Source organism: Lissotriton helveticus, chromosome 10 (genome assembly GCF_964261635.1).
Source record: "Lissotriton helveticus chromosome 10, aLisHel1.1, whole genome shotgun sequence".
Lineage (NCBI taxonomy): Eukaryota > Metazoa > Chordata > Amphibia > Caudata > Salamandridae > Lissotriton > Lissotriton helveticus.
Window position 1 is genome coordinate 351720705 of NC_136071.1, and position 24480 is coordinate 351745184.

The 24480-nt window shown below is 47.0% G+C and overlaps 1 protein-coding gene across 1 annotated transcript in view; it reads left to right on the forward strand.

Moving 5' to 3' along the window:
* Positions 1-24480, forward strand: part of CCDC12 (coiled-coil domain containing 12) — a 303076-nt gene that overhangs the window by 31043 nt on the left and 247553 nt on the right. The window lies entirely within an intron of this gene.

A 24480-nucleotide genomic window follows, 5' to 3' on the forward strand; every position in this document is an offset into this window, starting at 1 on the left:
TCCGTCAGTCTGTGAACAACCGTCGTCTGGAGGGGGGGGGGGGGGGGTTGCGACCTATCAAGGTCAACGTCTAAAACCATATTCCAATCTCCCCCTAAAATCCAAGGGATGTCCCCCAATCAGCCAGTGCTCGTCCCACTCTCGCAAGGAATGTGTCTTGATCAAAGTTCAGGGCGTATATGCTGCCTAGAACTACGAGTGTGCCGTCCAGTGTGCCTTTCACTAGGATATACCTACCCTGGTCATCAACTCTCCTTCCCAGTTCTACAAAGGGAGTACCGTGTCTCTCCCAGATGGTAGCCCCTCTGGAGAAAGCGGAATATGTTGTAGAGAATACAGTTCCTTGCCACTTCTTCCGAAGTGTGAGTGTCTCGGAGTGTGTTCGGTGGGACTCCTGTAGGAATACAATATGGGCATGTTGTCGGAGTAAGAATGCATGCACTCTGTGTCTTTTTTGTATGGCGCCAAGTCCCCGCACGTTCCAGGTAGCCAGCCTATACTTCCCTATAGTGTCAGCCATATTCGGTAATAAGTATCGCAAGAAACAGTGCCCTCAACTGCAGCACAAGTATTATCAGTAATAACCAGGAGACGTACTTCTGCCCACCCCAAACTTGAACTCTTTTGGCGCTGCTAGAGAACATTGCTGTGCCGAACCATGAAATGTAAACCTTAACAAACCAAACATTGGTGCATTCGCCATTGGGGGGTTGGCATAGCATGGACCTTGTCCACCTAGTCTTACAGTTCTACGTTGTCGGCTCAACGGCGCCGCCGGGGAAGTCTGTGTATAATCTATATTTCACTCAGCGACCTCCGGAGGGGAGGAGGGGAAGGGGGGAGGGGGAGGAGGAAGAAAAGAGAGGGGGAGGGAGGGGGGGCCGCATGCGCGCCCCGCTCACTTTATCATCAATCGGGAATCTCAGCTTGTAGAGGTCTAATATAACCAGGCAATAAAGTACACCCATCAAGGGCCGGGCCCTCAATGTCGTAGCTTGGATTCAACCTCCAATTGTCACAGTATGAAGCACCTCCCAAACATACAAAGTGTCCGCATCCTCCACCCCGTACCCCCCAACCCTGCGTAAATCCCCATCAAAAGGATATCGGTATGAGACAGTCATAGGGCACTCCATTTGCGCCGTTACTCCTGACCATTATCCAGTAGTTCGTCCGCCGCTCTCGGCGTCACAGTCGGGAACAAAATCACGCTGTGTTCTGAGTCTGAATGTAGTGTACTGTCTTCCGTATCTGTGTTAATTAGTTCATGTTCATCATGAAAGGAGCTCACCATGTTGACCGCTGTCATCTGGTCCTCCCTCTGTTGTGCGACAGAGGGCTTGCGTCGTCCGGGTTGCACCGTCGATGTGGGGAAGTTCGTCCTCTACGATCTGAGCCGCTCCCGGAGCCGTCGGCCGCCTCCCCCTGAGTTGCCTCGACGCCCATCACCTCCAACCACTCCTCCACGTCAGTGGGGCTCTCGAAGAAGTGGGTCTTGTTGTCATAGATTATCTTGAGACGAGACAGGAATAGCAGGGCGTACCGGAGGTTTGCCTTCTGGAGCTTTTTCTTGACCGTAAAGTAGGAGGACCTCTGTCTTTGCACTTGATTGGTATAGTCCGGGTATAGTGAGATTCGCTGGTTTTCATATTCAATGACCGACTTTTCCCGGGCTTTCTGAAGGAGCATATCCCTATCTCGGGAGTTCAGGATCTTGACGATCAGTGGTCGCGGCGGCTGACCCGCCTTAGGCCGTCCCGTAGGAATCCGGTGTGCCCGCTCCACACAGAAAAACGGCGACAGGTCCTCCGGGGCAACGTGATCGCGGAACCACCGCTCCATGAACTCCGTTGCGCGGGTCCCCTCACTGCGTTCCGGAAGCCCAATGACGCGGATGTTATTGCGTCGGTTACGCCCTTCAGCATCCTCCACGCGGTCCATGAGGGTCGTCACTTGCTCTTGCAGTTGCTTGATAGAGTTAGTGTGATCTGCCACTGTCGGGGTTATCTCCGCCAACGTCACCCCCTGGTCTTTCACTTTGTCAGCCAGTTTGCAGTGGTCGTCCTTTAATAAAGAGAGATTAGTAGTGAGGGCGCCTAGTTGTGTTTCCATGGCCAGGCGAGAGTCTCTGATCTCTTGCAGGATCAAGTCCAGCTTGTCAGCTTGCTGATCCCCCGCCCGTGGCTTGGTCAAGGGGTGTTAGGACGGACCCATCTTGCGTGGCCCCCGTATTCGCTGGACCCTCCTTCCCATCCAGTGTCCGAGCTCCCTTCCGGACCATGTTTGCCCAGTCAGGCACCGCCAGCCACCGGGCGTGATCGTCCGTGCGCGGGGGGGGGGGGGGGTTACTCCAGGCAGCTCCCCGGCCTCTCCACGTGCCCTTCTCCCACCGAATCACCTGGTGTTATTACCGCTTCTCACCTCCTCTCAGATGCCGCGGCTCCTCCTTCCGCACCCCCTCGGGGTCACAGCACGAGAGTCCAGGTGGTCCCAGTGTCCCCACGGCGTCTGCAAGTGGCGTGCACCGTCTCAGGGCCCAGCCCACGGTCAGTGGCACTCCACTGCCGGCCACGGCCGCCCCCAGTAGGATTCAGAGATGCGGGGGGAGGACCAATTGGGGGAGGGGGGGGAGAGGAGCAGGAGAAATCCAGGCCCAAAATCAGGAATCGCCTTCAGGCAGTGGCCCTTCCTCGCCCCCTCACCAGTCAACTGAGCAGGGTTGTGGGGTTCTCCGTTCCAGCACCTTCCTCAGTATTCCGCCACACGGTGCATTCCAGGGCAGCGGTCGGGCGCCGCTTCAGGCAGTAAGTCCTGGGGGAGGGGGGGGGGTCGCCCGCCCCACCGTCGCTGCTCTCCCCCCGCGCCTCCGCCGAGGAGTGCAGGTCCACTGCGGTCCGGCCCAGTGCAGCGCCGGAGTCTCTGGCCACAGGCGCCACCGCAGGTGTGCGTGCCTCAAACTCGAGTCCCCGGGCGTCCTCAGGGGGAGTAGGCCGTATCGACGCCGGGCCCCGTCGGTCTTTCCCCGCAGCCCACAGCTGCACCGAGGGCCCTCAGAGTGGTCGGGGTCTCCAAAGTCAAGCCTGGCCGCCGCGGGACATCAGTCAGCCCCGTAGAAGCTGCGCTAGAGCACGGGCAGGCCCGGCCGGCCGCAAACTGAAGGTCCCGGCTTCTTTCAAGGGACCAGGCCGCAACAGTACCGGGTCTCGTCGCTCTGCTTCCGTGTCCGCATGAAACTCCAAATTCGGCCCAAGTCGCCAGGGAGGTCAGCGCATTCAGGATTGTCCCCTCCTAGGCGTTATTCGGCCCTGTGGAGGCCGTTACAGGATGGTGGCTTCCCAGCGGCACCGGAGCTCTAACAACCTCCGACCTCCAACATGGCCTGCTAGCCACGCCCCCTCGGCATCAATGGGTCTTAGCATGAGGACCTGAGTATGCCCACAGCATACTCTCAAACCAAAGCACCTAAAGAACTTGCAAATGTACCTTGCAATTTCTTGCCAAAAGAGACTGCATCTGTGATAGGTTGGCATCCAAAACCATGACTGAAGTCAACTGTCTCAGTTGCAAGCTGAAGTACAAGAGGGCTGTTGCTCCAGGCCAGGATTGAGTTCACAGTTGGTGGGGTCATTGCCCTACACCTCTTCTCATAGCCTCTCTGACCCAGGGTGGACTCTTGGTTTGTTTGGGTAGGGTGTTTGTGTTTGAGCCCAAGGAAGATTGTTGTAAATGTAATCCTTTACTAGTTAACAACATTACCTAGCCCTTTCTCTATGTTGTTCCTTTCCTGTTCTTCTAGAATGTATGCACGGTTCTAATGTCTGACCTCAGCCAGGATACATTCCAGACTTGCCAGTTGGAGTCTGGTCAGCTGGCGAGATGTACGTTATGTTCATGCTCTGTAATTAAAGTGCATACCTGATTCCATGGAGTCATAGAAGTGTCATTTCTACTTATTACAATTTGGTGACGATCTTCAGTGATGACCAGGCTGCGAGCGAGTTGCTACAGTACAGAGTCTTCAAATAACTGAAGTGGACAGGCGACATCTCCCAAAAAGAAGAATCGACGCCGTGCAGTGCGATCTGGTTTAGAGGAGGTCTTCTTTTCGAGTTGCAGTAGTGCAGATTTCGTAGTCCGGAGAAGATTTGGGGGTAAAATCTTGACATCATCACTCCAACGGTGAGCTATCTACGTACTCGAACTACATGCGAGCTCTGTGACGTGGTGCTATTGCTTAGCAGCTGCCGTAGCTAAGCGGGAGCGCCTTCCCACAAATCGTGGTACGCAGGATGACGAACGTTGCTTGGCAGCAGTGTCTTCTTCCTGAGCGTGATTCAACTGAGTGGACGTCCTCCACGTACAACGCGGTGACGTAATTCCGCTAGCGGCCATTTTGAGCATCATAGAGTTGCAACCATAGCAACGAGCGCTATCATCTACGGTGATACGCTCACCATTTCATAGAATTTTTAACACGTTATGTTTGTGGATGTTCAAAGAATACAACAAGATTCTGTATTCATCGCGTATTGATTCTCACGTATTGTTCTCAAAGAAATATATGACAGTGTTGTTGCTGTGTCGGATTATCTCCACATCGAGCGTAACCTTCGACGGTGATAACGCTCACCAGAACAGCACAGTGAACAAAGTGCCCATGGTCACATCTATCTCCTTATTTGAACATCTTACATATTAGGGAGTATTCGATGTTTATATTCATTACTACGGTTCATGTACATATTTATGGTGTATTTCATGACTCTATTATTTTTGTAAAAGTTATACTCCACACTTTCAGAACAAATTTTATTCAGTGTTTTTAACATGGCTCAACAAGTGAATGTAGCTTTACCTCCACAATTCCTCAGTGAACCAGGTACACCATCAATTACTTGGGAGGATTGGTTTGCCATGTTTGCTAATTACATTGAAGCATTGGATGGACGAGACTTCTCTCCAAAAAAAACCAACATTGTTTTTAACAGCTTTAGGAAAAGAAAGTCAACGCGTTTTCAAATATCTTCCTCAAGTGTTACAATCGAGCGGCCAATCTTCACTTGACGAGTACAAGGAGGCAGTATCGAGACTTGAAGTGAGGTTTGTTAAAGAGGAAAACTTAGTCATGAACAGATATAAATTCTATACACACAAACAACGCAGTGAAGAGTCAATCGATGATTTTGTGGCACCTTTACGTGTACTTTCAGTTAAATGTAATTTTGGTCAAATAGCGGATGAGCTACTAATCTGTGACCAATTTATAGTACAATATAACAACTGAAAAATACAAGAGACTGTGGGCAGCTAAAAATCCTCCTCTAAAACTAGCAATAGATTTAGCTAAGGTTGTAGAAGAATCCGAAAAATGCATGAAAGAATTACAAAACTGTAGCTCACAGCAACAGATTTCAGAAGTTAAGGAAAAAAACTTGTATGAGGGTGAAACTAGTGAGGAAGATGCAATAGCTCTTGTTAAATCTAAAGGGAAAAGTTTTCAAAAGAAGACTTACTTTAGTAAAGTGCAAAATAAGTTTTGTTCAAGATTTGGAAGCAATACGCATACGTCTGATGCTAAATTTTGTCTTGCAAACAACAAAGTATGCCTGAAATGTGGTAAATTGGGTAATTTTTAGGTTTCGCTGGAGCACGGAGCTTTAGCTCCGCCTCCAGGAGAAATCTGTAGTCTTCAGTAAGGGACACTTGAATCCGCCCTCTGTTCCATTGGCTAGCTCCATAAATGGAGGCTAGCCATTGGAACAGAGATCTGTCCGTCATTCACGGACCAGATTCGTGGGCGTTCCTGCATTTTTTTCCCTCTCCACCCTTTTCGCATCGTCATCAAGGCCATCAAGGCCGTGGGCGGGGTTTATTTTTTTTTTTTAGTCCGTTTGGTTTGGTCATTGTGCGGCCGATCTCCGTCAGAGGAGGTCCAGGTCCAGGGGAGTGCTGGCCGTTCCCGCCCCCCCCTCCCGCTGTCTGTGTGCCCCCCCGCCCCCCTCCCGCTGTCCGTGTGCTTTCCCGCCCCCCAACCCCCCTTCCGTGTCCTCGTAGGTGCTTGTTTAATCTTTCTTTTTCAAACTTTTTTGTTTATTTTGTCACGACACAAAACAATTTCTACTTGGTACAGGAATAAGCAGAGATTGATGGCAGAGACTGCGGCCGCTTGGAAGACGTCACTCGAGACGTCCACACCCCTCCTATCAGCCGATGAGAGTGCCTGGCTGGCATCTCTGTCAGGGCCGCACAGTGATCAAAGGCACGGAAGAACTTTCCGGACACACGAGCAGCCTCTGAGGTTCCCGCCTCCAAACACGCTGACGGGAAGACTGTGTGGCGTGACTGGCTTTGCAAAGGGGCAGTGGAATCTGCTATTAATGTATGCTTGGTCCCACTGTTAATGTCTCCTGTCGGAGTTAGGAAAGCTATAGCTCTCATATTTCACCTTAGCGCCTCAACTGCGGGTCTTACCAAACATTATCAACGAGGATATTGTATGGATTTCTATTGACTGTATTCAGAGGGCACAGGAGGTCCGTGTCTGTGGCCAGGTGTGTGCTGCAAAGCCTCGATAAACTGGTGCATGTGCATGGGTAGGTATGCTCATCTAGCAGCCCCCGTCCACGCATACTGCCTTCTGATTTTCATTTGCTATGACATTTCTGTCACTTCCTGGTCTTCTGAGACACGGCTGGAAGGAATAGTACAATATCCATTGTCTGCCTGTGCCTAGCAACAGTAGACACATGATGAAGGGAGCACACTGTTTACAGCCTGCCTGTGCGTCTGATTGCACTAGGCATGGCATACAAACAGCAGTGTTCACGTCTGCCTAGTGTCTGGCTCAACACGCGCATTACACAAGTAACACCGTGTTTACAGCTTGGCTGCGGGTCTGATTGCATTAACCATGCGATACACACAGTTATTTATTAAGATCTATTTGTGTGCCTGCAAAAACAAACACATGATTTGAAAAAAAACATACTCGTAAAAAACAGAAACATAAAAAATGCAGGTCAGGCCTTGGGCTTTTTCAATGAGTTTCACGCTGGTACATATCGCCGTTAGAAATGCGGGTTTAATCAGGCACTCTTTATCAAACTCACAGTAGCAAGCACTTTCTATGTTGCTGCCAGGTAGTGCACTTCAGGGGTCGTTGTGCCGAACCTTCCACACTGGACCTGCAGAATCAAATAACTCGACAGAAAACGTGAAATAATAATTGCACAACCACTCTTATTATTTAGCAGAAAGTGTTCAAAGGCTCTGATCATATATGCCACAAGTCAAATATTAAAGTTATATGGTATAAAGCAACATCTGTATAATCAAAAGGAACTAGCCTGAAAAAAGAGGGCCTCGTCAATGGCTATTAACGACTGACTCTTTTGGTCTTAGCTTCTGGGGTTCAGGCTGTGCATGAGAGCTATCAGTTGCTTGGCCAGGACCGTTGTGCTTTACAGGGCGGCAGTTGCCTATTGGTCATGTGTTATTTCTAGCCTTTGTTGAATTTGAAATATGATTTACAAAGCGCAGCTTATGCCTAAAACAGAGCCTCAGGGCGCAAACATCACAAGAAAGCAACAGAATGCGTGAAGGGGTGGCAGAGATCAGCTTTTCACAAAGAGGCAGTTTATCTTAGTGAACCTGGCTCTATCAGATTCAAAACGACGAAAGAGAGGGAGATAATTCCTGATCTGCATTCACAAAGACTTTGGCCTACAGTCTGATCCCAATAAACTCCTGTGCCTGAGCTGGTTGAAACATTATCAGGAGTGCTTCATCGTGCCGTAGCACTGGCAAGATCTGATCATGAGGTGCTTTGATTTGTGGGACGTCCTAAAACAAATGCAGATGCCAGAGAGCTAAGGTTAGTTCTGGGTATCTCAGGGGGTATGCACTTGGCAGCGTAGCCAGTACTTTGATTCAGGTTCCCTCAGGTCCACAGACCAAGCTGTATTTTACAGTTGAGGCAATACGGAGTTCCAGGGAAAGAGTAAGCCTGACTGATCCTACCACACTAGAAACCAAATCTGGGTAGCGACTCTTGCTGGAAGCACTGCTGAACCTAGACCCTCTCAGTACCGCAGTCCTGTCCTAAGTGACTTTTTTCTCTGATCTGCTTTGTTTTTGCATTCATCCGCTTAACAGTACTCAAGTTCGTTTAAGGTGTGACTCCTGTCTTAGATCTAAATCAAGGTGTGTGAAGGGCTCCTCCTTTTCACTGCTGTAAAAGTTTACTGGAGAGTGTGGTAAAATCCCTTCATTTTCTTATACTACTGGCTGTTGCCTGGCGATGAGGGCTCCGTGTCTCAGAATTGGTAGTTAATTTTTTAACTTTTGCACACCCAAAGTAGGATAGTTATCAGTCTCTTTGCACCAGTAACTGGTGCTTCATCTGGACTTTAAGAAGTCCTCGCTTCTCAACTGGAAGAGATTGTCAGTGACTGGTCCTTCTTTGCCGGTAGCTTTCCACGTTTGGCACTGGAGAATATGTGCTGCTGTGACCAACCAGGAGAAGGTCAGTGGGGAGGAAAGACCAGCAGGGAAAGGAGGTGATAGCCAGGTAGAGCTGCACCGGGCCCTGCTGACTGCCTCTGGGTGTGTGTGTGTGTGTGGCTGGCTCTGGGTGTGTGTGTGGTAGTAATTGCTGTCTGCTGAGCTCGTCCGTAGGGTACAATAGGTCTCACATTTGCGAGAGATTAAGCTAATGGCAATGTAAATAAAAATGCCATTTATTTTTCTGTTTTCCAAACCAACACATAAATACAAATTTTGTCATTTACAATGCCAATAGCTCAAACTTTTCCAAAGGCGAAACCATTGCATTGTAAATGCTTGTTCTCAGATGTGTAGAAACAAAGTTCGAGCAAAAGTAGCTATCGTTGAAGATAATACCATTGAAATTAAGAGAGAATTTAACAAAATTTTAGTTGTTGATGACCCAGATATGACGTGTAATGAGAAGCAGAGTTCCAAATAAAATTTTTTTTTTTTCTAAAAACCTTTATTCGATGAACGCACGATACACAGCTGTCAGCCTACAACCCAGAGGGCCGCCCACTATGACATCCAACGATACATGTATCACACCGTAGCAGTCCTCACGGTAGTCTTTCCGTTATAAACATAAAACATTACGGCTTGTACGTGGTTGAGGATAAAGAAGATTAGCATTGAAGGTTTAGTTTTTAAATTTTGATGAAACAGAACGAACAACATGAAACATCATCACATGGCAATAGTAGAGTACCGGGAGTCAAGGGAAGGGTGGCAGGTTCTGGGTAGCCCACAGTGATGAGCAAACGATTCAAGGGGGGGGGGGGGGTAGCGAGGAGAGCAGTATTATACACAATTGCTAGCATTAACCCAAAACGCCAACTAAGGGGAAAATAGGTTGTCGATAGTGTAGTCCTGTGGGAGAGTGCACAGGTTGCCACGATACGAATTCCATTGGGACCATATTCTACCCCATTTATTAGGCCGGCCCCTAGCCACATAGACCGTCTTCTCTCTGATCATACACCAGTCCATGTTCTCCCTCCAAGCCGCTACGGTAGGTGGTGTATTGGAGCCCCAGAGTTGTGCAATGTCCCTCTTGGCCACCATGTTAACAAGCGTCGCCCAGATAGTCTGGGCTGTGTTATAGTCCGTGGGTTCCCAAACATTAAGAAGACATCTTCTAACCTCGGGCAGGAGGGAGACCCCGGTGACTCTTTCCATAATCGCATGCACTCTGGACCAGAAAACAGCCACAGCCGGACACTCCCAAATAATATGCAAAAAAGTTCCACTCATTCCACAGCCGCGCTTACATAGCCCATCAAGAGAGTAACCCATTCGTACCAGACGCGGGCCCGTTACATATACACGGTGGAGGATCTTCAGCTGGACAAATCGGAGACGAGCGGGTATGGCCACCTCCTTAGGGGAGGAGACAGTCCTCGTCATCCAGTTCAAGGCCATCTGCGGTCCACGAGGCTCTGAGGCGCTCAAGCAAGTCAGTCCTGTTATTAATGAGCTTCTTGTAGAGCAGCGAGATGGTACTGTCAGGCACATAGCCATCAAGGATACGGTCCTCAAGAGGCGAGGAGTCGGGAATGTCAGTCCCCAGGGGGAAAACTGAGAGCAATGCGTGTCGCACTTGGATATATCTGAAGTATTCCCTATCATCGAGCTCATATTCCAGCTTGAGCGCCTCAAAAGTCTTAACGTTTCCTTTGGACCAGAGATCCCCCACTCTACTGATACCGATCATATCCCATTTATCGAATCCTTTCGTTCTCCACAAATCGCCCAATCGATCAGAATCATACAGCGGGGTCACACAAGTCAACCTACCACTCCATCCCGTAGCCGTATCAGCAGCACGCCACACTCTCTCACAGCGATTTTCGTAGGGCCAGTCAGGGTACCTAGTGGCTTATGGGAATACAGCGCCCTACTAAAATTCCCGCCCGGCAAGAGATGCTTATCCATTGCGAAGGCAGGAGTATGGCCAGGGGCGTAAGTCACATGGTTGACAGCGCTAAGCTGCGAGGCCCAGTAATAGCGTCTAATATCAGGGAGGGCGATGCCACCGTCATACCACGGCAAGGTGAGTTTGGGTAAGGAGATACGTGCACGCCCATCCCAAATCAGCCGCCTCTGAAGGCCTTCAACTTCACGGAAATACGACAAAGGTATTGGGTCAAAAAAATTCTGAAGTGCATAAAGGAATCTGGGAAGCGACATCATCTTAAACAGAACCGCACGTCCCAACGGGGAAAGGGGAAGTCGTCGCCACCGTAAAACATCAAGTTTAAGCCTCTGGAGAGGGGCCTGCAGGTTACGTTCATAACGGGCATCGGAGTTTAGCGAGACATAAATCCCCAAGTATCGAAAACCGGACTCAGCCACAAGAATTGGAAATCTACGGGGCAGCGGGGGGAGTTCCCCAGCCAAAACGTAGACGCATGACTTGGACCAGTTAATGACGAGTCCCGAGTTCTTACCGAAAGAGGTGAGAACATCGAAAAGCACATTAAGAGACTTACGGGGGAGGTGAGGTAAAGAAGAATATCGTCAGCGTTCAGCGAAACACGATCTTCAAAATCAGGGGACCACCGGATGCCCTTTATGGAGGGCTCCCAGCGGAGCCAGGCAGCCAATGGTTCCAAAGCGAGTTCTCATCCTCAAGGCGCGTCAGCTCTGCATTCCTAGCCTTTTTAGCAGCGACAATCAATGACAGTGAACAACCCCGAATAACAGTCTTGAAAGCTTCCCACAAGGAGACAGAAGAGGAGACAGACCCCACATTCTCATCGAAGTAGCAATCAATAGCCTTGACCAGCTCGGAACGTGTCTTGGGATTTCTCAAATGCCAGGGATTAATAGGAGCAACTCTCCCTGCACTACCCACCCCAACAGCAACGCTTAGCCACAATGGTGAGTGATCAGAAATACCCCTAGGGAGGTGACGAACTTCTCGTACTGACGAAGATTGGGCCGACGGCAATAAGAAGTAGTCGATTCTGGAAAGACTACCATGGGCCCCAGAGTGAAAAGTGTATTGTAATTGCACAGGATGAAGCATCCTCCAACTATCCACCAACCCAAAAGTGTCGAGGAGCTCAGAGAGCCATCTCTGGGAGTTCGGCAAAACCCTTGGCGGGTAGCGATCAGAATCGCCCGAGACCATGGAATTAAAATCCCCCCCCCAAGAAGAAGGAGACCATCAAGAAGCTCGAGCAAAAGCCGCCCGAGGTCAGTATAGGTGGTGGCTTGTAAACCTGGGGGGACATATAAATTAACTATAGAGAGCCTTCTGCCCTCCCAACTCCCCGAAATTGCAACATATCGACCCCTGTCATCGAGCGCCACATCGTCTATCTCAAGGGCCAGGGAGGACCGGATCAGGATGCCCACCCCTCTAGAGCCAGAAGTGAAACCCGCATGAGCCACCAGCTTGTAGCCACGCCTATTCATTGCCTGGCAAGCATTTCCTATCAAATGGGTCTCTTGCAACAATACAACATCAGGGGAATGGCGTCTGAGGAACTGAGAGACAACACCACGTTTTATCTTATCCCCCAACCCGTTGACGTTCCAGGACAGCAACCTCAACTCACCACCCCCCATCCCGGAAATGGACCATTGCCCTCCCCCCTCGACACCCAGCAACAACAGGATAAAATCAATGTGCACAGTGCCATGTGAAAGTTACAAACACAAGAACGAAAACAATAACAATTCCCCCCCCCCACCCTCCAACCACCCCCGGTTTCAACACCCCCCACCCTGCACCCCTGCGTTCAACTCGAAAGCCACCCCAACATGCAGTGTGCCTGTCGCCCCTTCGTAACTACACTACACAAAGAACCCATGAGGAGGAAGAAGAGTCCCCTTACACCCTAACCACCCTCGGGCTCAACCCAAACAATAGTGTGACAAATGGCAAAACTCCGCTGATAAGCAAGTAAAGAAACCGGACGTCCGGAACCACAACGCTTTCAGGTTGCCGATCTCCGACTGCGCGTCTGCCACATCCGTAATAATACTGGCGGTCTTCAAATCCAAGGCCTTGACCCTCTCGTTAGTTTTGGCAAGGTCCGCTCTAATGAGAGTAACGTCGACCGCTACAGTATCAATCTTGGAGGCCAGGGCCTCATACTGTTGTCCCATATCTGCTTTCATCCCCGTAATGGCACTCATCAGGTCCTGGAGAGTAACCTCGGGAGGCTCAGCAGAGTCCGTCTTGCGGTCAGCCAGAATGCGGCCGGTACCGCCGGGGGAACCCTTCGGTTGCGTATACCGATCCATGACATTAGTCTGAGTGAGTCCCCCGCAGACCGGCGTCTTGGTCTTGCGCTTCTCGGACTCCGGCTTGGTGGCCATATTGGGATCACTGCCCCAAAGGGGCCTTCTGGACCCGGTGAAAATGGCCGACGCCTGTGGGATACAAAGTCCAAGTTGTAGGGCCAAAACAGGAAAAATGCAGCTTGAGCAACAGGCCAAGGAAGTAGGGATGTGGCCGGACACCACAGTGGGTGAAGTTGCACCGCCGTGGGTGACAATCAGCTCATAGCACAAGCACTCGAGGGTCCGGGGAGAAACCGAAACCGAAAGTGACTATCAGGCCGACTAGGGAGACGTCCCTCCGGCCGCTGTTGTTGAATTACTCCCCGGCCCAATGGAGCAGCCAAGTCCCCGGTCTCGCTCGGGAAGGGTCCAAATAGTTGAAGTCGAGGTAGAATCGGCTCCCGACGTCCGAATTGAATTTCTGAAAAGATATCGGGATCAGCGAGAGTAGATCTTCAATAGCCCATCAATAAAACAGGATATTATAAGGATATTTGCGAGAGGGCGGCGCGGGTCTCGGGAGCCCTCTGCTCACACGACCATCTAGGACGCCCGCGTGGCTCCTCCTCGCAGAGTTCAACATTGATGGTCATACAGTAACCCTTATGGTTGACAGTGGATCGAGGTACACCATAATCCCCGAATCTATGTTCAGAGGTGTGTGGGGTGACATGTCACTCTTGGATAGTGACATATGTCCAACAGGTTATCAACGAGAAACTATAGCACTAATAGGTTACTTTGAAACCGAAATGTGTTTTATGCATAGGTCTACAAATGGTAAGGTTTATGTTTCAGTAGATGGACCACCTATTTTGGGATGGATCCACCAATATGACTTGCACATAATAGTCAACCCAAGGGCGCATGTTCAAGTCATGGTGGTGGATGATTATTCAATCAATAACATTTTACTTGATGAAAAGAGTGTTTTCAGGGATGAATTGGGTGAGTTGAAAGGTTATGTGCACAAAATTATTTTTTAAAAAAATGTCATCCCTGTTCAACATAAATTGAGAAGAGTACCACTTGCGGTAAGGGAAGAGGTAAAAAATGTCATTGATGAAATGTTACAAGGAGGTATAATTGAGCCAGTGGAAGCCTCGACTTGGGTGTCTCCGGTCGTGATCACTCAAAAAGCGGATTAAAAAATCTGATTCTGTGTGGATCTTAGATCCTTGAATAAAAATGTAGTGGCAGATGTTTTTCCACTTCCCAATACTGGGGAATTAGTCTCCACCTTGCAGGGTGCAAAATTCCTCACTAAGCTGGATTTGAAGAGCACATACCATCAGATACGCCTTCATGCTGAGTCAAAACATCTTACAGCATTCATAACAAGTGAAGGTACTTTTCAGTTTACTAGGCTGCCCTTTGGGCTTATCTCTGCTGCTATTGTCTTTCAGCGGATAGTAACAGAGATTTTCAAGGGCATTAAAAAAGCATTAAAAAAGCAGTGTTCTTTCAAGACAACATACTTGTCTTTGGAGATACTATTTCTGAACACAATGAGATTTTAAAGTCTGTTTTACATAGAACTGGTGAAGCAGGATAAACTTTGCGTAAGGAAAAATGCTCATTTCTAGGTCGACAGATAGAATATTTAGGATATGAAATATCCGCTGATGGTGTAAAGCCTAAGAAAAATCTATTAGAAGCCATACAATCAGCTCCCTGCCCTTCTGACAAAGATCAGCTTCGCTCTTTCATGGGTCTGATAGAGTTCCATGCTAAATTTGTAAAAATTTTTTCAGACAAGACAGCTACCCTAAGAACTCTGTTAAAGAAAGGAGTAAAATTCACTTGGAATGAGGAACACACTACTTGCTTTAATGCCATTAAAAAAGAATTATGTGAGGCAAATGTATTCGCTCCTTTCGACATCAAACGATCTTCAATCTTGATGGTGGATGTCAGTAACACTGGCCTGGGTGCTGTTTTGTTACAGAAACATTTAGAAGGCGAGAAAACTATTGCCTTAGCTTCTAGACCCTTGACTCTCTCAGAACGTCACTATTTTGTTGTAGAAAAAGAGGCCCTAGCTGCTGCGTGGTGTGTACACTATTCTGAACATACTTGTGGGGCACCAAGTTTCAAATTAAAACAGATCACAAACCTCTAGTTAGTGTGTTGTCTCCTGTGGCTGCTGGTAAAGGTTCTCCTAGATTGTGTCTGGATTACAAGAAAATCAATTTGAGATGACTTACATTCAAGGTTGGCATAATGTACAGGCTGTCTTTCTAGACTTCCAGTAAAAAGTACAGATTCACGAAATGATTTCTATGGAGATCAGGAGGAAGGTGCAGTAGTCTTCATTCAGGATGTGTTAGCTTTAGGTGAAGGTACCTTCTCAAAAGAGGAATGGTGTTCTGCTATGGAAAAGGATTTGGTTCTCACCAAGGTTATAGATCTTATTAAATTGAGTACCAGATGTGAAAGTTGTGTTATACCTCCGGTATGGCCATTCATCAAAATTTTGGACGAACTTTCTGTATAATATAATTTTAATGAGAGGTGACCGATTTATTCCGCCATTTGCTTTAAGACCAAAGTTATTAAAACTTGCCCATGAGGGACATCTGGGGCAGACTCTCACTCAACATAGAATAAAAGCTGATTTTTGGTGGCTTTCAATTGATGTACAAGCAGCATCCTGGGTTGAGAATTGTTTGTGTTGTAAGGAAGGTGAGAAAAGGCTTAAAATTGCTTCTGGTTCAGGCATGGGTCATATTGTTTTTATTAACCAACCTTGGCATAGTGTATGTTTAGATTTTATTGGACCAATGGATGAGCTACCAGTTAGTCATCGTTTTGCTATTGTTGTAGTTGATGTGTTTTCAAAGTGGCTCACGGTTAATTTTGTTAAGGAAATTACCACTGATTGCACAATAAATTTTCTAAAAAGAGTATTTCATGATGGAGGTTTTCCTTCTGTACTTATAACTGATAACGGTACACAACTTACATCTAAGAAAATGCAAATGTTTTTGTCTAGTTGTGGTGTAACATACCATCTTGGATCTGAGTCACAGCGAGTTTTTTTTTCTCTCTAGAAGAAGGCGCACAGCTACAAATAGCGCTAATAAATCAGAATTGATGATTCTCTGTGTGTTGAGGTGCAAAAGAGTGAGGGGATAAGCCCTATAACCCCCCAGTGAAAGTACTAACAAGTGTTAGCACTAGAAATTTACAAAAACGCACAGTCTGCCTGCGACACCTCCTCGAGGGTCTCCACACACTGATGAGACGTTCCTTACCCGGTCCAGGGCCCTGTCGGGTTGGAATTATCACCGACAGAGCGACCTTTTTCTCTTAGACTATCCTAGTACAGCCCTGAAGAGTCGCATGCAGACTGTGCCACACGCGACAAAACACGTGTCGGCTGTTTAACACACCATCGTACTACTCTCTATAATCCCCAAGGAAATGGTCTTTGTGAGAGAGCCAACAGAGTTGTAAAAGGTATTATTCAAATTACTTGCTCTTCTGGTTGTTTTTCCAATGAGGCTGTTCAGGACATGGTGTGGGCTTATCGTACCACTGCTCACAAACAAGATGGTAAGTCTTCTTTTGAACTCATGCGAGGTAGAAGCCCTGGTACTAAACTTACACCCTCGTGGCTAAAAAATTGCAAGACCAGCAATCCACATCAGAATTGTTAAGATAGTTTCTCTAGTTCTATTTCTGTAGGTGTGTGGGAAGGATGGGTGGAAATAGAAGCTAGGAGGCTTTAGTAGTTTGTCAATTGTGGGGTTTATTGCAAGAACAGCAGTATTAGATGGTTTTTAATATGTAGATGCAGGTGGAGTGTAGAGTCCTCTGGGCGTCTTCCTTGGAGCTGGTGTTATCTGGTGCGTCCGTCGACCCCCAGGATGCTCGAGGAAAAGAACAAAGAGGACGGTAAGTGTTTGGACTACAGGAAGGTTTCTTTATAAATGAAGGGGAAACCGCCACCACACCCGGTGTAGTTGAATAATGGTCGCACTGGATGCCAACAATTTTAGTATCCTGGTTGCCCTTTAACGATCAGGGTGGATACTGTAAGTATTGCTCTGAAGACCATATTCCTACCTAACTAATGTGAGGGTTGAGGTTGGGGTTTTAAGAAGGTAATCCACGTAGGGAATGGTGCGGTTGCAGGAAGAAAACACACTAAGGGGAACAGTGCTTAGTGGCGCTATGTACACTGCTCCACTTCCTCCCTTCCTCCCTGCTCCCCCCTCGCTCCTCCTGCCTCCCCGTACTAATTAGTCTCTGCCCAGTGTACAATGTCCCTCACCGTCCGAGCCGTAACATTCCTGAGTTACGGCGGCGGTTGCGCCCTCCTGGGGGCAGGATGGTATCCACCACTCCTCGGACTACTCTTCGGCTTCCCCGCTGTGCTCCGTGAGGTTCCTCGGCTCCCCGTCTCGTGCTGGTTTCTCCTCCGGTTCCGTCTGTTGGCGTCCTCGCGTTTCCTCCTCCCGTCTTCTTCCAGCCTCGACGTCACGCCGTTCTGCGTCCAGTCCTGCCTTTTCCTCCTGCTGCGCTCGAGCTGATTGGTTGTCCCCTTAAGGTCCTCCTCCGACGTTGCTGGTTCTCTGTCCCGGGTGATCCCCTCTATACTCGTAAGTAAGGGTTCTACGTTTGTATCATCCCTCACAGGTCCCTTCTGACATTGTTATATGGTAAAAGTCAAACCTGGAAGAGTGACTAAAGGACTCTCTAAATTTAGAGGCCCGTTTTTAGTCAAACATGTCTATCCACATTACGTAGTATTTGATAATGGCGAAAAGTGGAATTTTCGCAGAGTGGCTCTGTATCACAAAAATTCATTTCCTAAAAAATGCACTGAGAAGTCACAAAATTCTTTGTACAATAGAGGTTACATGCTTTCTACCCAAGAGGAAGATAATTCACCTCCAGCAACCAGATGTAGGAGGAAGTGATGCTTCTCATCATGTTGGTGTACAGGAGTTAATCAACCATAGGAATGTTTCACCTACTCAAAATGAGATTTCACAAGATGTTTCAGCTTCTGATTATATCAGAAGTTCAAGATCTCATGTTTATTTGAATGATTATATTTGCTAATCTTTTATGTTAATTTTTCTATTGTTCTCACATCATTCCAAGGGGAGCAGTTGTGTTGTAAATGTAATCATTTACTAGTTAACAACATTACCTAGCCCTTTTCTATGTTGTTCCTTTCCTGTTCTTCTAGAATGTATGCACATTTCAAATGTCTGGCCTCAGCCAGGATACATTCCAGACTTGCCAGTTGGACTCTGGTCAGCTGGCGAGATGTATGTTATGTTCATGCTCTGTAATTAAAGTGCATACCTGATTCCAAGGGGCCATAGAAGTGTGTCATTTCTACTTATGGTGTGGTCATTGCCCTACACCTCTTCTCATAGCCTCTCTGACCCAGGGTGGACTCTTGGTTTGTTTGGGTAGGGTGTTTGTGTTTGAGCCCAAGGAGGATCCTCCTGTGAAGAGTTACCAGACCCCAATCATCGTGATTGGAGCACAGTCTCATCACAGCTGGTGGTGCCAATGTTCATCCTGGCTAGGCATTCACACCAGAAGCGAACTGGGACAATGTTGGTTGAGCTGGGATAGAGTCAGTGCAATCCTCTCAGAGAGCACTAGCTATGTGTTTGAGCTCTAACAAGAGCAATGGGCTTTTCTTTCTCTGCCTCCTCTGATGGCCACGTGCACAAAAACATGAAGACCAATGATGGAAAAGCCTTTGATATAGCTGAAAAGGAATCCACCCCACTCGGTATGATTATGCTTGACGCAGGAAAGGCTTTTGACCGAGTGGGGTGGGATTACTTGTGGCTAGTTATGACTGGTCTTGGTTTTGGGGGCACATTTTTTAACTGGATACAATCACTGTATGATAACCCCATGGCTAGGATCAGCTATGCTGGTCTATTATCAGCTTCGTTTACTATTGCTCGGGGAACCCGCCAGGGGTGTCCCCTATCACCTCTCTTATTTGCCTTATCAATAGAACCATTTCTTTACGCTTTACGAATACAACCACTCATTATCCCTTTTAAGTTCGGTCCTCATTTATTGAATCTTACAGCTTATGCTGACGACGTCGCCATATATTCAACCGATATCGGTGAGGCGATGCAGGGCATCATACTAGAAGCCAATAGATTTGGGGACGTCTCTGGCTATAAATTAAATTAAACCTAAACAAAACCCAAATAATTGCCAATTACAAACCAGAAGGACTAACTATTGAACTGTGCTCGGCAGCTACTTACTTAGGGGTTAAACTATCTGCAAATATTAAGGATTTAATTAAACTAAATTACGATGACCTAGTTAAAAATACTATAATTTTGCTAAAAAAATGGCATAAACTTTTTTTAAATATCATTGGCAGAATCAACTTGATCCGTATGATAATTTTACCTAAATTTCTGTACTTTTTTCGTTCTATTCCTTTGGCATTATGCAATTCCTTTTTTAAAAAAATTAGACTGGGTATTCAGTAGTTTCATTTGGGGATATCGCAAAGCCCGCAGATCGATGACACAATTAAAAGGCGCTATCGATATGGGAGGGCTGAACTTCCCGGACTTTAAGTTGTACTTCTGGGCAGCATTTGTTGGACGCTTGCGATATTTAATTAACTCTGAATGTACAGAAAATCAACCTTATTTCCTTTCATTTATGTTTGATCTAGATGCAAAAATGTTCTTATGGAGAATTAATGACCCCAACTATTACAAAAGAGTTCGTTTTAAGATAGCGAGGGATCTAGTTAAAATTTGGCCTAACATCCAGGCCTTCTGTAACTTGAATTTTTTCCATCCTAATTTGATTTTGTGGGGAAACCCCGGCTTACCGGGAATATTCAACGATGGATTAACTAACATATGGGGAACACATGGAATAAAAAAGTTAGGGGATCTGTACGGAGCACAAGGGCTCCTAAGTTTTGAAACACTTAAAATATTATATAATATCCCTGACTCTACGAAGTTCAAGTACCTGCAGCTATTCGACTTTTTTTCTCGAAAAATGAAACTAAAGAATATTTCTGATTCGAGCATATGGGATAATTTCTATTCACAGGAAACTAAATCATTAATTAGTGGCTGTTATAAATCTCTCAACACTTATAGGAACATAGACTGCAATATAATATCAGAGAAGTGGAGTAGGATGTTAGGGACCAATATTACTCCGGCTGTAATAAGCTCATCTCTACGTAATATTAATAATTTGGTCTCATCGTCAAGTTTAAGATTGCTGCAATTTAAAATAACCTGTATGCTTTACCATACCCCAGAAAGAATAAACAAATGGGCCTCGAATAGCATATATCGTGAACAAACTAAGTGCCCCAAATGTGCGTTGGTTGCAGCAGATTTGGTGCACATATTTTACACCTGCCCTAAACTTTCAGAATTTTGGACATCTTTTCAGAATATAATAACACTGAATTTAGGGAATATACCCCCCTTAGATTCTGCGTTACTTATGTTAGACACTAATGGTAGGAATATCCAACACAAATCCTTATTTACTATTATGGTAACCTATGCTAAACTTATAATTGCTCCCGCTTGGATCTCCCCTAAACCCCCACACATAATGGAATGGTGGTCTCTCCTTAATGAAATTCATAGTATGGAATTAGCGCTGGCTAGGCTTAGGGGTACTAAATCTCTAGCTAAATTCAATAAGATTTGGAGGTCTCTCATATTTTAGTTTAAAAAATCATGTTTAATCTAGATCATCATTGTCTTCTGTTTTATATGTGTCAAGATACATGTATATATTTTGTTCTGGATCTAACAAGAATTTTGTCAAACAATCTAATGCCAACCTAACGTTAACCTTGTAGACGTCTTGATTATTTCTTCTAATTTGACTCATTTTTGTATACTGTTGGTTCTTGTGTTGCTAATAAAAAATAAAAAATAAATAAAAAAGGAAAAGGTAAAAGGGAAATGAGATAAGTGAGAAAAAAACAGACACTGGACTCCACCACACTAACTCGTCACTTATGCTGGGCACGGAGGACTGCAAGATGTAGTGTGTTGTCTAAAAACAAAAGGAAACCTCTTCAGTAGTTGACCATAGCTGTCCAGCATTTAATTGCAACAGTGAATGGATATACCTTAGTAATATCTCTGTGTAGGCAACTCTCTTTACTTTGATGTGGAAGTTATTCTTGACACTAAACTTAAAATAAATCAGGATATTAAATATATGTTCATCAACACTTCTCTCTATGAGCTGGAAAAACTACATCACGCGTTGTCTTTATGCACTGTCTGGAAAAGAAGACTTATTGTTTCTACTTGACTCATTTCTACTTGACTCATGTGCTACCGCAAGATAATTGGCAAACATTAATCATGGGTGATTCTTAACTTGGCAATCTTTATAAGCATCATTGGAACTCTGATTTCTTTATTCACAGTCAGAAATGCAAAGCACGCGCAACATAGCTCTGATTTAAGAATTCGTCCTGTTCTGTGATAGGATAAACGTAAGTGTAAACTGACAATCCATCAGACTTTAGAAAAGTTCAAATTGAATGTTCAGAGTTTGTTTTCAAAACATGACTCGACTTACATAATACTTCTCTGTATTGCCAACATCCTTTAAACAACCCCAAAAGGAAGCAACATGTTTTGCAAAGGAAATCCTAGATCTGTGTAGCACGTGCTTGGGTGCAGCAGCATGGTATCCTGATTGACCAGTAAAGATACCGTGGACTATGAGGGAAGTTATACCGAGAAATGCAAGGTGGTCGTTAAACAGCCAAACTGCGACAATTCATGGCCAGCAAGGAATTGTGGGTCAGTTGTCTCTTCAGATAGCACTGCCACTCTCTAAGGACCACTAGTCTTTCCTTCCCAGAGATGGACTCCATGGAAGTGGGTTTGAACTATTGCTTCTGTACTCTCACAGAGTCGTAAACAGTAAGACATATCTCCAGCCATGCTTTGTGACAGATCTTGATCAGTGGGCTGTCTTCTGACACATGCCACCTGGAATGCTGCAGCTCTCTTCTCCAACCATTACTCCGAGACCAGGCCTGTGGATAATGACAAGGAAGGACAGAAAGGTACTATGCAAGACTGAGTCAACCAGGGAAAGGAGAAACATCACATTGGAATTGAGTTAACTTCAACTCTGAATAAAGGGTCAGCCTTGAACGTTATCCACTACTTTCGCCAGGATGGCACACGTGTAACTTGCATTCTGCAGACATCAATGCGTATGCTTGCGGATCAGTCTAAGCTGAATCCAAGCCCCTCTAATTCTTATCTGTCAACTGTGTGCAGATTGAAGTGCCCTCTGATGATGATGTGTTGTATGCTGAAGTAAAATACTTCCTTTATTTCAGCAAAAACACTATCTGTTGGTCTGAGATTGAAGGTCTTATTACGACTTTGGCGGTCCTCCTGCCGAACCACACTGTCTGCAGAATGACCGCCATGGCACTGGCGCACCCCCCTGCAAGATTCAGAGTTGAATCCAGGTTGGGCAGGCGGTACTGCAGCGGTCTCACGGCGGCAGCTGTGTTAGGCTCATAGAAGAGCCTTCACAGCAGACCGCCACCGTGACAGCACCTGCAGCACGTTCCTGCACGGTGTGGCATGCATGCCACACTTTGCAGGAACTGGGGGTGCAATTCAAGTGGTGCACAACATGTGCCCCCCTGCATGCACCCCCAGGACCTGCATGGGGGCCCTGTTAGGTTCCCCTCAGTGTCCTCTCCACCACCCTTTTCATGGTGGGCTCACCACCATGAAATTGGCGGTGGACAGGCAACTCATAATATGCTCGGCGGTGCCGCAGTGGCATCACCAGCATATTACTGCCCATTTCCAGACCTCCACTCTCCGAATACTGCAGGCGGACGCGCAGTGTGGCAGTGGTCGGGCCGCCACCACGAGTATGGTGGTCCTGTGGACAGCCGTACTTGTAATAAGCCCCTAAGATTTGAATGCTGACTGTTGGTGAAGATATCTCATGTAGAATACTAATAGTTACAGTGGGTTTTGGGTCTGCCCATTGCTTACCTTTGGTTGGCTTTCTTGTCAGTCTGATTTGCTTGCATCCTATGTGGTGGCTTTTATTCTTCTTCTTGCGTTCGTGTGTTTGTCCCTCGCCTGGAACATATTTTTTTATACCATCCCCTTGACTGACTGACTGAATTATTTTTAGAGCGCTCTTATGCCGAGGCGTCTTGGCGCAGTAGGACGAAGGAAAGAAGAGATAGGTTAGGGCATCACAAAAAGCCAAGTCTTCAAGGCCTTTCTGAACTTGGCTTTGCTCTTTTCTGAACGGAGTGGGGTTGGCAAACTGTTCCATAGCTTGGGGGCTTGATGGGAAAAGGATCTGCCACCCCATCGAGCTCTCTTTATTCTAGGGATTTGGATTAGATCATGAGAGCTAGATCTGAGTGTACGCTCCGGCACATATTGGGGGAGAAGGTTGGAGAGCTGCTTAGAAGTGGTTCCGTAAAGAGATTTATGCACGAAGCACATGGCCTTGACTTGGATTCTGCGCCTAACCGGGAGCCAATGGAGTTCCCGAATAGCTTTAGAGGTGGGATGTCGTTTGGGGAGGTCGAGCAGGACCTTGGCCGCTGCATTCTGGATTGACTGGAGCCTGGCGAGCTGTCTTTCACCTGCTCCTATGTACAGGGCGTCACAATAGTCCACCCTGCACATAATCAGCGCACCCACCACAGTTTTCCTCAGGGAGAATGGTATGTAGGGCAGAATTTTCCTGAGGATCGTCAGTGTGAAAAAGCAGGCCGAAGTGACCTGGCTGATTTGTGCTGTGCAGGTGAGGTCCTTGTCCATTATAAAGCCTAGATTTCTGACCTTATTAGCTGCGGTTGGGCAGCTGCCAGCCTCTGGAGGCCACCATAGGTGACTCCAGATGGACGATTTTTGGCCAAACTCAATCACCTCAGTCTTTTCGGTGTTGAGCTTAAGGAAGTGAATATTCATCCACTTCTTTACGTCAGACAGACAGTTCCTAAAACTGATGGCGGTTGCTTCCACCGTCTGCGCAAGTGAGACAACCAGTTGGGTGTCACCCGCGTATGACACTAAGTGCAGACCGTGGGATTTTATCAGTGCAGCAAGGGGGGTGACATAAAGGTTAAAAAGAGTGGGTGGAAGGGCCGAACCCTGGGGGACACCACATGGGAGATGGAACTCATCGGATTGGAGGCCGCCCCAGTGGATTTGGTGGATGCGGGCCTCTAGGAAGGACTTAAGCAGGGCTAGGGCGGTATCCGTGATGCTAAGCATCCTCAATCTATTTATTAGGACCCCATGGTTAACGGTGTCAAACGCCGCTGTTAGATCCAAAAGGATCAAAGTGGTTCTTCCCCCTTCATCCATGGTCCTTCGGATGTCTTCGGTAGCTATGATCAGAGCGGATTTGGTGGAATGATTTGCCCTAAAGCCGTGTTGTGTGGGGTCCAGGAGATGATTATTCTCTAGATGTTTAGTGAGCTCCTGATTCATAGCACTCTCCAGTATTTTGGCTGGGAGGGGCAGGCAGGATATTGGGCGGTAGTGTTTAGTTTCCATGGGATCTAAAGTCTCCTTTTTGAGAATGGGCCTAATACATGCCTTCCTCCAGCTGCTG